We start from the raw sequence: 12,119 nt of genomic DNA, 5'->3' as shown, positions 1-12,119 counted from the left end.
ACTCAAAACTAACAAGTTTGATAACGTGCTCCGACTAGAGCGGTTTAGGAACTGCTGGAAGGCTCTAGGGGAATAAAGATGGAATGACTTCTATTTTTTTGGTCCGTATGATTTGAAATACTTGCACACAAACCCAGAGAAAGCGTACCTGGAAATCTCGGCCCAAAAAAGGACGTTTAGTAATTCTAAAAGGGACTACATAATGAAAAACAATAGTTTTGGCAGTTAAAGTTTGAGATTCGATGGTGCCGTAGATCCGTTTGGTCATCAGGTGTTACGAGCCACACCCATGTCTAGCTAGAATAGTGTGTCAGGCCCAGGATAGAGAAGAAACGGGGAACAAACTGATGAAAGAATGATCATACCGAGGGAATTCACTCAAAACTAACAAGTTTGATAACGTGCTCCGACTGGAGCGGTTTAGGAACTGTTGGAAGGCTCTAGGGGAATAAAGATGGAATGACTTTTAATTTTTAGGTCCGTATGATTTGAAATACTTGCACACAAACCCCGAGAAAGCGTTCGTGGAAACCACAGCCCAAAAAAAGGACGTTTAGTAATTCTAAAAGGGACTACAGAATGAAAAACAATAGTTTTGGTAGTTAAAGTTTGAGATTCGACGGTGCCGTAGATCCGTTTGGTCATCAGGTGTTACGAGCCACACCCATGTCTAGCTAGAATAGTTTGTTAGGCTCAGGCAAGAGATGAAACGGGGAACAAACTGATGAAATAATGATCATACCGAGGGAATTCGCTCAGAACTAACAAGAATGATAACGTGCTCCGATTGGAGCGGTTTAGGAACTGTTGGAAGGCTCTAGGGGAATAAAGATGGAATGACTTTTAATTTTTAGGTCCGTATGATTTGAAATACTTGCACACAAACCCCGAGAAAGCGTTCGTGGAAACCACGGCCCAACAAAAGGATGTTTAATAATTCTAAAAGGGACTACAGGATGAAAAACAAGAGTTTTGGTAGTTAATGTTTGAGATTCGATGGTGCCGTAGATCCGTTTGGTCATCAGGTGTTACGATCCACACCCATTAATAGCTAGAATATTGTGCTAGGCTCAGACTAGAGAAGAAATGTGGAACAAACTGATGAAACAATAATCATACCGAGGGAATTCGCTCAGAACTAACAAGAATGATAACGTGCTCTGACTGGAGCGGTTTAGGAACCGCTGGAAGGCTCTAGGGGAATAAAATGGAATGACTTCTAATTTTAGCTCCGTATGATTTGAAATACGTGCACACAATCCGCGCGACAGCATTCCTGGAAATCACGGCCAAAAATGGACGTTTAGTAATTCTAAAAGGGACTACAGGATGAAAAACAATAGTTTTGGCAGTTAAAGTTTGAGATTCGACGGTGTTGTAGATCCGTTTGGTCATCAAGTGTTACGATCCACACCCATTAATAGCTAGAATAGTGTGCTAGGCTCAGTCTAGAGAAGAAATGGGGAACAAACTGATGAAATAATGATCATACCAAGGGAATTCGCTCAGAACTAACAGGAATGATAACGTGCTCCGACTGGAGCGGTTTAGGAACTGCTGGAAGGCTCTAGGGGAATAAAGATGGAATGACTTCTAATTTTTAGGTCCGTATGATTTGAAATACGTACACACAAACCCCGAGAAAGCATTCCTAGAAATCTCGGCCCAAAAAAAGGACGTTTAGTAATTCTGAAAGGGACTACAGGATGAAAAACAATAGTTTTGGCAGTTAAAGTTTGAGATTCGACGGTGGAGAAGACCCGTTTGGTCATCAGGTGTTATGAGCCACACCAATGTCTAGCTAGAGTAGTGTGTTAGGCTTAGGCTAGAGAAGAAACGGGGAACAAACTGATGAAAGAATGATCATACCGAGGGAATTCGCTCAGAACTAACAAGAATGATAACATGCTCCGACTGGAGCGGTTTAGGAACTGCTCGAAGGCTCTAGGGGAATAAAGATGGAATGACTTCTAATTTTTAGGTCTGTATGATTTGAAATACTTGCACACAAACCGCGCGAAAGCGTTCCTGGAAATCTCGGCCCAAAAAAGGACGTTTAGTAATTCTAAAATGGACTACAGAATGAAAAACTATAGTTTTGGCAGTTAAAAAAGTTTGAGATTCGACGGTGCCGTAGATCCGTTTGGTCATCAGGTGTTACGATCCACACCCATTAATGGCTAGAATTGTGTGCTAGGATCAGGCTAGAGAAGAAATGGGGAACAAACTGATGAAAGAATGATCATACCGAGGGAATTCGCACAGAACTAACCAGAATGATTATGTGCTCTGACTGGAGCGGTTTAGGAACTGTTGGAAGGCTCTAGGGGAATAAAGATGGAATGAATTCTAATTTTTAGGTCCGTATGATTTGAAATACTTGCAAACAAACCCCAAGAAAGCGTTCCTTGAAATCTCGGCCCAAAAAGGACGTTTAGTAATTCTAAAAGGTACTACAGGATGAAAAACAATAGTTTTGGCAGTTAAAGTTTGAGATTCGACGGTGCCGTAGATCCGTTTGGTCATCAGGTGTTATGAGCCACACCCATGTCTAGCTAGAATAGTGTGTTTGGCTCAGGCTAGAGAAGAATCGGGGAACAAACTAATGAAAGAATGATCATACCGAGGGAATTCACTCAGAACTAACAAGAATGATAACGTGCTCCGATTGGAGCAGTTTAGGAATGGCTGGAAGGCTCTAGGGGAATAAAGATGGAATGACTTCTAATTTTTAGCTCTGTATGATTTGAAATACGTGCACACAAACCCCGAGAAAGCGTTCCTGGAAATCTCGGCCCAAAAAAGGACGTTTAATAATTCTAAAAGGGACTATAGGATGAAAAACAATAGTTTTGGCAATTAAAGATTGAGATTCGACGGTGCCGTAGATCCGTTTGGTCATCAGGTGTTACGAGCGACAACCATGTCTAGCTAGAATAGTGTGCTAGGCTTAGACTAGAGAATAAATGGGGAACAAACTGATGAAAGAATGACCAAACCGAGGGAATTCGCTCAGAACTAACAAGAATGATAACGTGCTCCGACTGGAGCGGTTTACGAACTGCTGGAGGGCTCTAGGGGAATAAAGATGGAATGACTTCTAATTTTTAGTTCCGTATGATTTGAAATACGTGCACACAAACCCCGAGAAAGCGGCCTGTTATTCCCCTAGAGCCTTCCAGCAGTTCCTAAACCCCATGAACGGACGATTCCAACTCTAGCCCGTTTACGGCCATAATGCGGCCTGTTATTGGCCCGTGTTTGGCCATCGATCATACTGCCCGTATAAGGCCCTATGACACCCCGAAATTTTTAAACATGTTTTGTTTATTAAAAATCTTGCCAGGAAATTCAACCTTTCATTTTCTGGTTTTCTTGATTTCAGAACGATTATTTTCTTGGTCTTTATGGAGTTTTTACCCCAAGTGAAAAAAAAAATTTCCAAATGTTTTGTTGGACTTGTGTACCCTCTCAAGAAAACTTTTCTTTCATCAGAGAAATTAATTATATAATAATTTACCTGACCTTTATTTCTTTAAAAATGGTCCCACATGGTTTTAGGGTACCATTTTGAACTACAACCCTTTGGTAAATTTATTTAAAATTCCAACCAAAATTTGGGGATGTCATGTGATGTTTTTAAACCACTTTTATGCAAAAATATCTTCTGTCCATTGGATATTTTGAGCTCTACACCACTTTTTCAAATCTGGTCCAGTGGGCAAATTTGCACTACAACCTATTTAAATATTTCTTTAAAGCCTCCACCAAAATTATGAGATGTCAGTGGTAGCATACAATTCAAGTTTATGCAAAAACCTAGTAGTGTTCTTTGGAAAATTTGAGTGAATCAACCTCTTTTCCATTCTGGTCCAGCCTTGTGATTTCTACTGCAACCCTATTTATTTTTGCTCTAGTAACCTTGTGCTTTCTCCTACTTGTAGTCAACCCTACCAAACCCCTAAGTCCAGGAGCATGCCCCCATTGGATCAGTTTTGGTTCATGAAGTGATGCCATTTGTCTCCTGTCCAGAATTGTAGTTTTGCAAAACTTGCACTAACAAGTTTCTGTATTTGGCTAACCAACCTCACCACCCTCTCATTCACCTAATGAGACCACCATCTGGGGATTTTGACCACTCCAAGAACTTTCTAGATGCCTCTGGCATTTTGTCAAACACTTAGGGTACATGACCAGATTTGACTTAGTCTTTCATTTGTGTTATGAACTTGATCCCCTAACCAGACCAGCATGTCTCATAGTTTGGCCCTAGCCTATAACCCCACCCTGCTAACCCTCTTGTGGATTAGAGCCCCCTAGCATGCCTTGGCATTTTGCCGAGCATGTTGCGTGCGTGCTCTGGGCGCGCCCAGAGCACGCGTTTTGCACGTGTGTGCGCTCGAGTAGCCGCGTCGCGCCCCGGCCCTTGCTCGCCCGCAGAGCTGCTCCCCGACCTGATCCACTCGCCACAACACGCCAGCCCGCCCCTGGCGCCCTACAGCGCCGCCGCCAGAGCCCTCTTGGCGGCACGCCGACGGCCACAGTGCGCCCTGCCATGGTCGGCGCCGCCCAAACCACAACACCTCACCGCCTGCCCTCGTGAATAGGCCGTCCCTATCCCCCAAGCTGGTCCGCAAGCGCCCACCGCCGCCACGTCCCCCTGATGCTATAGAAAGACGGTCGCCGGCGAGCTTATCCACGGCTGCCGCGAACCGACTTGGATGTGCTATAAAAGGAGGACCCCGAGCTCCTCCGAGCACTCAGGCAGCCTCACACCGCCCTCCTAGTGCCCCGTTGCCATCAATTGGAGAGGAAAAGGTCGTCTTCACCCTCTCCGGTCAGCTCGGCTGCCGCCTCGTCTCGGTTCACTCCGGCGCAACCAAAGCCTCCCCCTGACCCCAACACCACCATTCGACCCCTCTTGACCCCGCGGAGCTGCCCAACACCTCAATCCAGCTCGGGAGCCACCATAGCCCCGGCCCCCAAAAGCTCCCGAGGCCACCTCCGCCGAGGAGCTCGCCGCCGGCAGCTCCCTCCGTCCCCTCCTGCCTGGCGACCACCGGGAGGACCGCCCTGGAGTGGCGGTTCCATCCCCGCCCTTGGGACCCCGTGAAGAGGCGCCAATTGCCAGCGACGATCGCCGGAGTCCCACCCCCACTCGGACAGAGGAAGAGGAGGGAAGGTCGACTGGTCAAACCTGACCAGTGGGCCCCTTGGGCCCACTGTCAGTGACCCAGCCCGCCTCCACACGTTTTAAGTCGAAGCACAAAACCCCCAGTACGTCTTCCCCACTGCGAAAGCGTAATCTCTTTTGAACCGTTTTCTTTTTCTGATTTTATTAAAAACAGATTTTGACCAAATGTTTGACTGGCTATAACTTTTTAAATATAAGTCCAAATGAACTGATTCTTTTTCCTACCTTTCTCAAATTTCATCTAGTTTATTTTAAGATTTATTTCAAAAAATTTAGACAACTTTTTGGTACTGTATTAAAACTATGTGATAATTTGAATATTTTCAAAATAGGAATTTTCGGAGTTTTAGGATGCACCCTGCCTCTACACACCTTAAAGGCAAGCATGTTGAACCCGGGCATAATATTATCGTGTGTTGTTTAAATTGGTGACAACACCACCTCGTCTCGAAATTTCCGACTAATTATCGGGTGACATAACCCTTCTCGTAAATGCATGTTAAAGATATCGTGCTTTTGAACATTGATATATTGTGATAGCAGTCACCTTCACGTAGCCTCCATGCCTACCAGAAGGGAACCGGGAAAGCCGCTGTCTTGGGTAGACATGATGCTTGTCTCCCGTTCCTCGTCGAGATACTTGAGTCCGGTATGGCATGATGTGGTATGATGACTGGTGATTTTATCTGTTGGATTGAAACATAATTGTTATGCTAATTATGCAGGGAATACCTAAACCTCCTAAGTCGACCATAGATCGAGTCTTGTTCCGGTAACCCCCATACTTGTTTCGTACTACCACTCATCCCTGCCACAGGTGGGGTACAGTTCAGTAAGTTGTCAATCCCTGTCCTAGCACACACCGTACAGAGAGGCCATGGTGGAAGATACCGGCTGCATCCGGTAGGCATGCCACCTGGTCCGGGAGCATGTGTGTTTCGGTTGTAGCCGAAGGGGTAGCTCCCCTAGTTTGCGCACGGTATAAATTTTGTGATCCCATGCTATGCGAGGTTGTAGCCTCCCCACTTAGAGTTTCGCTTAACAGGTGCCAAGGGTGATTCCAGACACCGGTGAGTTAGGCTGGTGTGTGCGGTCAGGCGTGTTTTCAAATGAAAGGCCGTAGGCGGAATTAGTCCCAGTGGACTATAGGAATCCATTGCCAGTGGGTAAAGAGTACACCCTCTGCAGAGATTAAATCTATTCGAATAGCCGTGTCCATGGTTAAGGACTACAGTCTGGGATGGGTCAAGTGTCGGTCTTAGTGTCGGTCTTCGGAGGAGAAACTACTAAACCAAAGCACTGATTATGATCTGTGGCATATAATGATTATGATTGTGGACTAATCATTGGTATTATTGAAATTTGATGAGTATCCCTGGGACAGTTCTACCTCCTGGATGCTTGCCATGATCTCTATATAAGCCCTTTATGTGGTGTCGTTGAGACGCCCGACTGTGGCATGTCTGTTATTTGTTTACCTTATAAGCCCTTTATGTGGTGTCGCTGAGACGCCCGACTGTGGCATGTCTGTTATTTATTTACCTTATAAGCCCTTTATGTGGTGTCGTTGAGACGCCCGACTGTGGCATGTCTGTTGTTTGTTTACCTTATAAGCCCTTTATGTGGTGTCGCTGAGACGCCCGACTGTGGCATGTCTGTTATTTATTTGCCATATAAGCCCTTTATGTGGCATCGCACAGACGCCCGACTGCGGCACGTTTGCTACTTATTTCACTTATGAGCCCTTTTCTGTGGTGTCGCTCGGACGCCCGACTGAGGCATTCTATTCCTACTATCTAATTGCATTATTCATGTGTCATGTGAATAACTTGCTTGCATACATCATAGGATATTTTTGAGCAGGCTTAACATTTGAAAGATTATACCTGAGTTCATAATGTTTGCGAGTACATTCAAAAGTACTCACTGGCTTGTCCCTGGCTATTGTCTTGGCCAGATTTCTTGCGTGGAGAGGAGCGTTGCGAAGATAGCCCCGGAACCTACGCGAGGGTGCTAGCAGCCTCGCGAAGATAGGAGTTAACCTGGTCAGCTGTTCCTGTGGGAAATGGAGTCCCATAACACTGATGATCCACAAACCGCTTCTGCCATCAACCACTAGAAACCATTTGTTGCACTCATAGGCTACAATGGTCTTGTACGACATATTTTGTACTTTGATTGGAATTTTTTTGTATCAAGTTTGTGACTCGCCAGCTAACAGTAATCCTGGGGCTGGTGAGCATAAGGGCCATTTTCTGGGAAGTCAATATCCCGAAAATCTGGTCCTGACAGGCCCATTGATGATACGACCCGTAGAAGGCCCATTGTTTCTACGGCCCGTAGAAGGCCCATTGTTTCTACGACCCGTACAAGGCCCACTGTTTCTACGGCCTGTAGGAGGCCCAGTGTCACTACAGTAAATATTAGCCCATGGTTATGTGGCCTAGTTTTTAAAAATAGGTTATTGCAGCCACTAGCAAACCGCGGAAAAAGAACTGCAATGACTAGAAGCAAACAAATAAACAAGAAAACACGTAAATAGATAAGCAAGCAACTTACACTAGGCTATCACGTCTATCACACATATTACATCCACTGGGCATCAAAGTTCGCCACTGGTGCAAATAAATGCGCCGACAAAAGAATATACAAAACTGAGAGCACTTCAGAAGGCACTAGGCCTGGCCACGTCGTGCCCCCCCAAACAGCTGAAGAAGCTGAGTATACCTCAGTTGTGTCAACGATAGATGCATCAACACTAGATTTAAGGCATGATGGTGCGCACGACAGTCCTCTGACATCTTCATTGCATCTTTGACTTCAAGTCGGAGCTGAGCTGAAGCAAGCCTTTCCACTTTAAGTTGAGACTGAATAAGTTGAACTGATTGAGGCAGCGACTGCACAGAGGTTGTCTCACACCTGCTGGTGAGTAGCTTCAACTCACTGTCTTCATCCAGACAGGACCTTGGGGTCATCTCGCTGTCCTCAAGATGGTTTGGCTCACTATCTTCCCTAAAGTTCTGCCTGGCGTAAGAGATACGAGTCTGAAAGAGAAACAAGGAGACACGTAACAGCTTTCATAATTATATAAGCAAATAAATGGATCTGTTCTGCATAAGGAACATGTTTTTACAACTACAATTTGAAACTGGTAGTTGTTGCAAACATCCAATCAGATGTAAACAGCAAAGCAAACAGCAGTGGAGGAAATGATGCCTATCCTAATCTATACTAGAACAAAGTTCGAAGGCTTGAGAAAGATGAACTTACATTACATGTTAACACGGGCTGGACAAAGCCCTTCTCCATGTTGATGGAAGGATAATTCAATAAATTCCCCAAAGAAAATTCTTTATAAGCGTTGCCATTATTCTACATTTTGCAAAGAGTAAATATAGATCAAATAATATTGGAAGAAACAGAGGATAATGAAGCTCAAGTGCAGACTGGTGATACATAATCAAATAGCAATTAATTAAGTACAGCGTTACAAGGCAAAAGGGAGAGAGGTACTGTTGACACCTGATTTTGGCAAGATACATATTGCAATGAAGATGGTCTCGAGTGAATGAGTTTTCAGCATAAAAATATTCATGTCACCGAGTGGAACCACTTTGATGTTTCAGTTATATTCATTCGACTTTATCTTACGGACCAAAACTATACTCCGAGTGGTATAGTTCAATGTTCCGAGTGGTTTTTGGCCAATCACGTCTTCAAGATGACCTCGGATGAAGGAGCACTCTTAAGGAATTGTCTTCGTCTCGTCGAAGCAATCGATTTTGATATATAAATCATCTCAATCCGAATTCATATGCAAAAGTTAGAGGCAATATACTACAGACTGAACCTCAACGGAAATATGGCGCGGGGTGCTAGACACTTGTCTGATAGGTTGCACGAGTAATTCGGCCATCAATACGGCCTTCAATTGGAAAACCTTCAAAATGGAAAAGTTTCGTCTCGTCGAGCCGATCGATTTTCATATATAATTCATCTCAATCCGAGATCATATGAGGCCTGGAGAGACAAATCAAGATCGGGCTATGTTTTCAGTCGGAAATCCGAGTGAAAAGTTTACCATCCGAGTGAAAGTTTACGGTTGAGTGAAAGTTTATGGTCGAATGAAAATTTACGGTCGAGTGAAAGTTTGCTGACCGGATGAACTTATTATTATCCAAGTGGAAATATAGTCATCCGAGTGAAAATATGATCATCCGAGTGAAATTGTCGTCCAGGTGAAAATATTCCAAGTGAAAAGATTACCATCGGGACGAAAACTTGCCGATTGAATAAGATAGTGCCTTCTGAGTGGAAATATAGTCATCCGAGTGAAAGATTGTCTTCCGAGTGAAAAAGTCCAATCGGACGATCCGAGTGAAAGTATCTAATATCCGAGTGGATGAGCTCATGTCCGAGTGAAATTGAACATGTGCTCGAAAGTTTATCAAAATGACCTTGGATGAAGAAGTGTTCAATACAGAAGTTGTGCATATCATCAAGACGGTAAATTTTGACTTTAGAGTCATCATCATCAGAGATAATATATAGCCTACAAATTCACTACGAGACTCGGATAATCCAGTCTACTGCAAAACCGAGTCCGACTAGAAGATAAAGATGACCTCGAAAAGTATTCAAGATGGCCTTATTTGAAAAAATGATCAACATGAGAGTTGTTCGTATCGTCGAGGAGTACAAGTTTGATATTTGGGCCGTCTCGATCGGAGATCATATGCAAGCCCGGCGGCCCATGCAAGAAGGAAGACAGAGTTTGGGCCAGATTCAGACTGAATCCGAGTTGGAATAGAATTAGGACTCTAGGACGTGAATTGATGTAATTTTCCTTGTAAGGAAAGCCTAGATGAATCCTACTTGTACAGGAAGTCCAGCCGCCTCTTATATATGTTGGGGGTGATGGCCGATTGAACAACACACAATCGAACAAATCAATATACTACTTTTTCATCTACGTTTTATCTCTCCACCGTTTTTCTATCTCGTTCTTCGCTGTTCTTCATGTTTGAGAGCTGCGAATCCCGAGGCTCTAGGGGCGAGCGAATCGACCTAGGGCAGCCCATAGCCGCTGCACTCCCTGACGGGGTCCCTCCCGGGGGTGTGGGGTTTTCGGGTCTGCAAAGCGCCCGTCGACTGTCTTGCGTATCGCGCTGTCGGTCGGGTCTCCTTCGACGTGAGCTGCGGTGCATCACCCCCGGTGTCGAGGGTACACGTGACGTGTTCGTGTGTCAACACACTTTTTGGCGACTCCGCTGGGGAACGAAGATCAATCGTCATCATCCACCATGTCCGATCTTCCCAAGCCATCTGAGGTAGACGCCGATAACATCATTAAGCCTAGTCTTGATGAGATATCGCCCGATCATCGTCAAGTATATGAGGAGTACAAGAAAGCGCGCGAGGAGAAGGACCTGCAGGAGTTCCTTGCAAAATTCAAGAAAGATCGCCAAGGCAACATCACTACGATTGAAGAAATCAAGTTCCCTCCTCTTCAAGCCGAGCAGGTTAAACCCTCTATGAGTATTACTTTTTCTCCTGAGCAGTGGGCTGAGATTGAGAGTCGTATTGCTGATGGTAACAATCTAGTCTATCAAACTTTCATAGAAAATACTAATGCTCAGAAGAATATATCTCAATCGGCTAGTGGTAATAATGGTGTAGCTTCTAGTGTGCAAAACCCTAATCTGGCTTTACCTATTTCATCGGCGCCTCCCGTGCCGATGGCTTATTATCCTACCCAAACAAATCAGATTGTGGCTGCACCCATTAATCCTATTATGAGCATGCCAGGTTCGGTGGCAACGCCGAACCAAACCCTACCTACAGCTACAACCACTCGACCACTACCAAATTATGGGTCGACATACATGCCACAATTCCTACCTATAGCTAGTAACCTTACTCCTCCTATGCCACTGCCACAAGCTTCATCGTCCACTATGGATGATGGTCTAGCTAATCTTAGAGAGGAGATGGCTAAGATGCTTCGAGATAATTTTGGAGTTGAGTTACCTCGGAATCGGATTTACCAAAAGGCGTACCCCGAGTACTTTGATGCCATCCAGTGCCCTCCAGGGTATAAAATTCCAGATTTTGTTAAATTCAATGGAGAAGGCACAAAAACCACATGGGAGAATGTTAGTTAATATTTAGCACAATTGGGTGAGGCAGGCTCATTGAATGAATTGAAAGTGTGTTTATTTCCTTTATCATTAACTGGTACCGCATTTTCATGGTTTTCTTCTTTACCCCATGGTTCCACTCGGGTTTGGTCGCAGCTAGAGCAGAAATTTCATGATCACTTTTATAGCGGCGACAATGAACTCAAGTTATCACATCTAACATCGATTAAACAGAAGCATGATGAATCGGTCTCCGATTACGTCAAGAGATTCAGAGAGACAAAAAAACGGTGTTTTAGTTTGGTGATAACCGAGAGAGACTTGGCAGACCTAGTGCTGAGTGGTTTGAGAACTCCCATTAGAGAAAAGCTAGAAGGTTATGAGTTCTTAAATATCAACCAAGTCTTACAAAGGTCTTTGGCTCAGGAAAGCCGAAGCAAAGATCTCAAAGAAGTGCATAGATACAAAGCCGATCGTCCAAAGATGAATATGGTGGAATATGATAGTGATCACTCGGACGATGAGGGTGATGTTTTTGCTACTGAATTTGTTTGGCCATCTAAGGCCAAACCCTTTACTTGCAATGATCTGAAACCGATTCATAAGAATCGTGATGAAGAGATGAAGTTTACTTTTAACATTTATAAGTGTGATAGAATATTTGATGCTTTGCTGCAGGCTAAGATTATTAGAATATCTCATACTTTACCGCCGTTTGAAGAGCTAAAACGGCGTGCTTATTGCAAGTATCATAATTCTTTTTCTCATGCTACTAATGATTGCAA

The sequence above is a fragment of the Triticum urartu genome, chromosome 2 (genome assembly GCF_003073215.2).
Source record: "Triticum urartu cultivar G1812 chromosome 2, Tu2.1, whole genome shotgun sequence".
Taxonomy (NCBI): domain Eukaryota; kingdom Viridiplantae; phylum Streptophyta; class Magnoliopsida; order Poales; family Poaceae; genus Triticum; species Triticum urartu.
Note: the sequence above shows the minus strand (reverse complement) of the source record.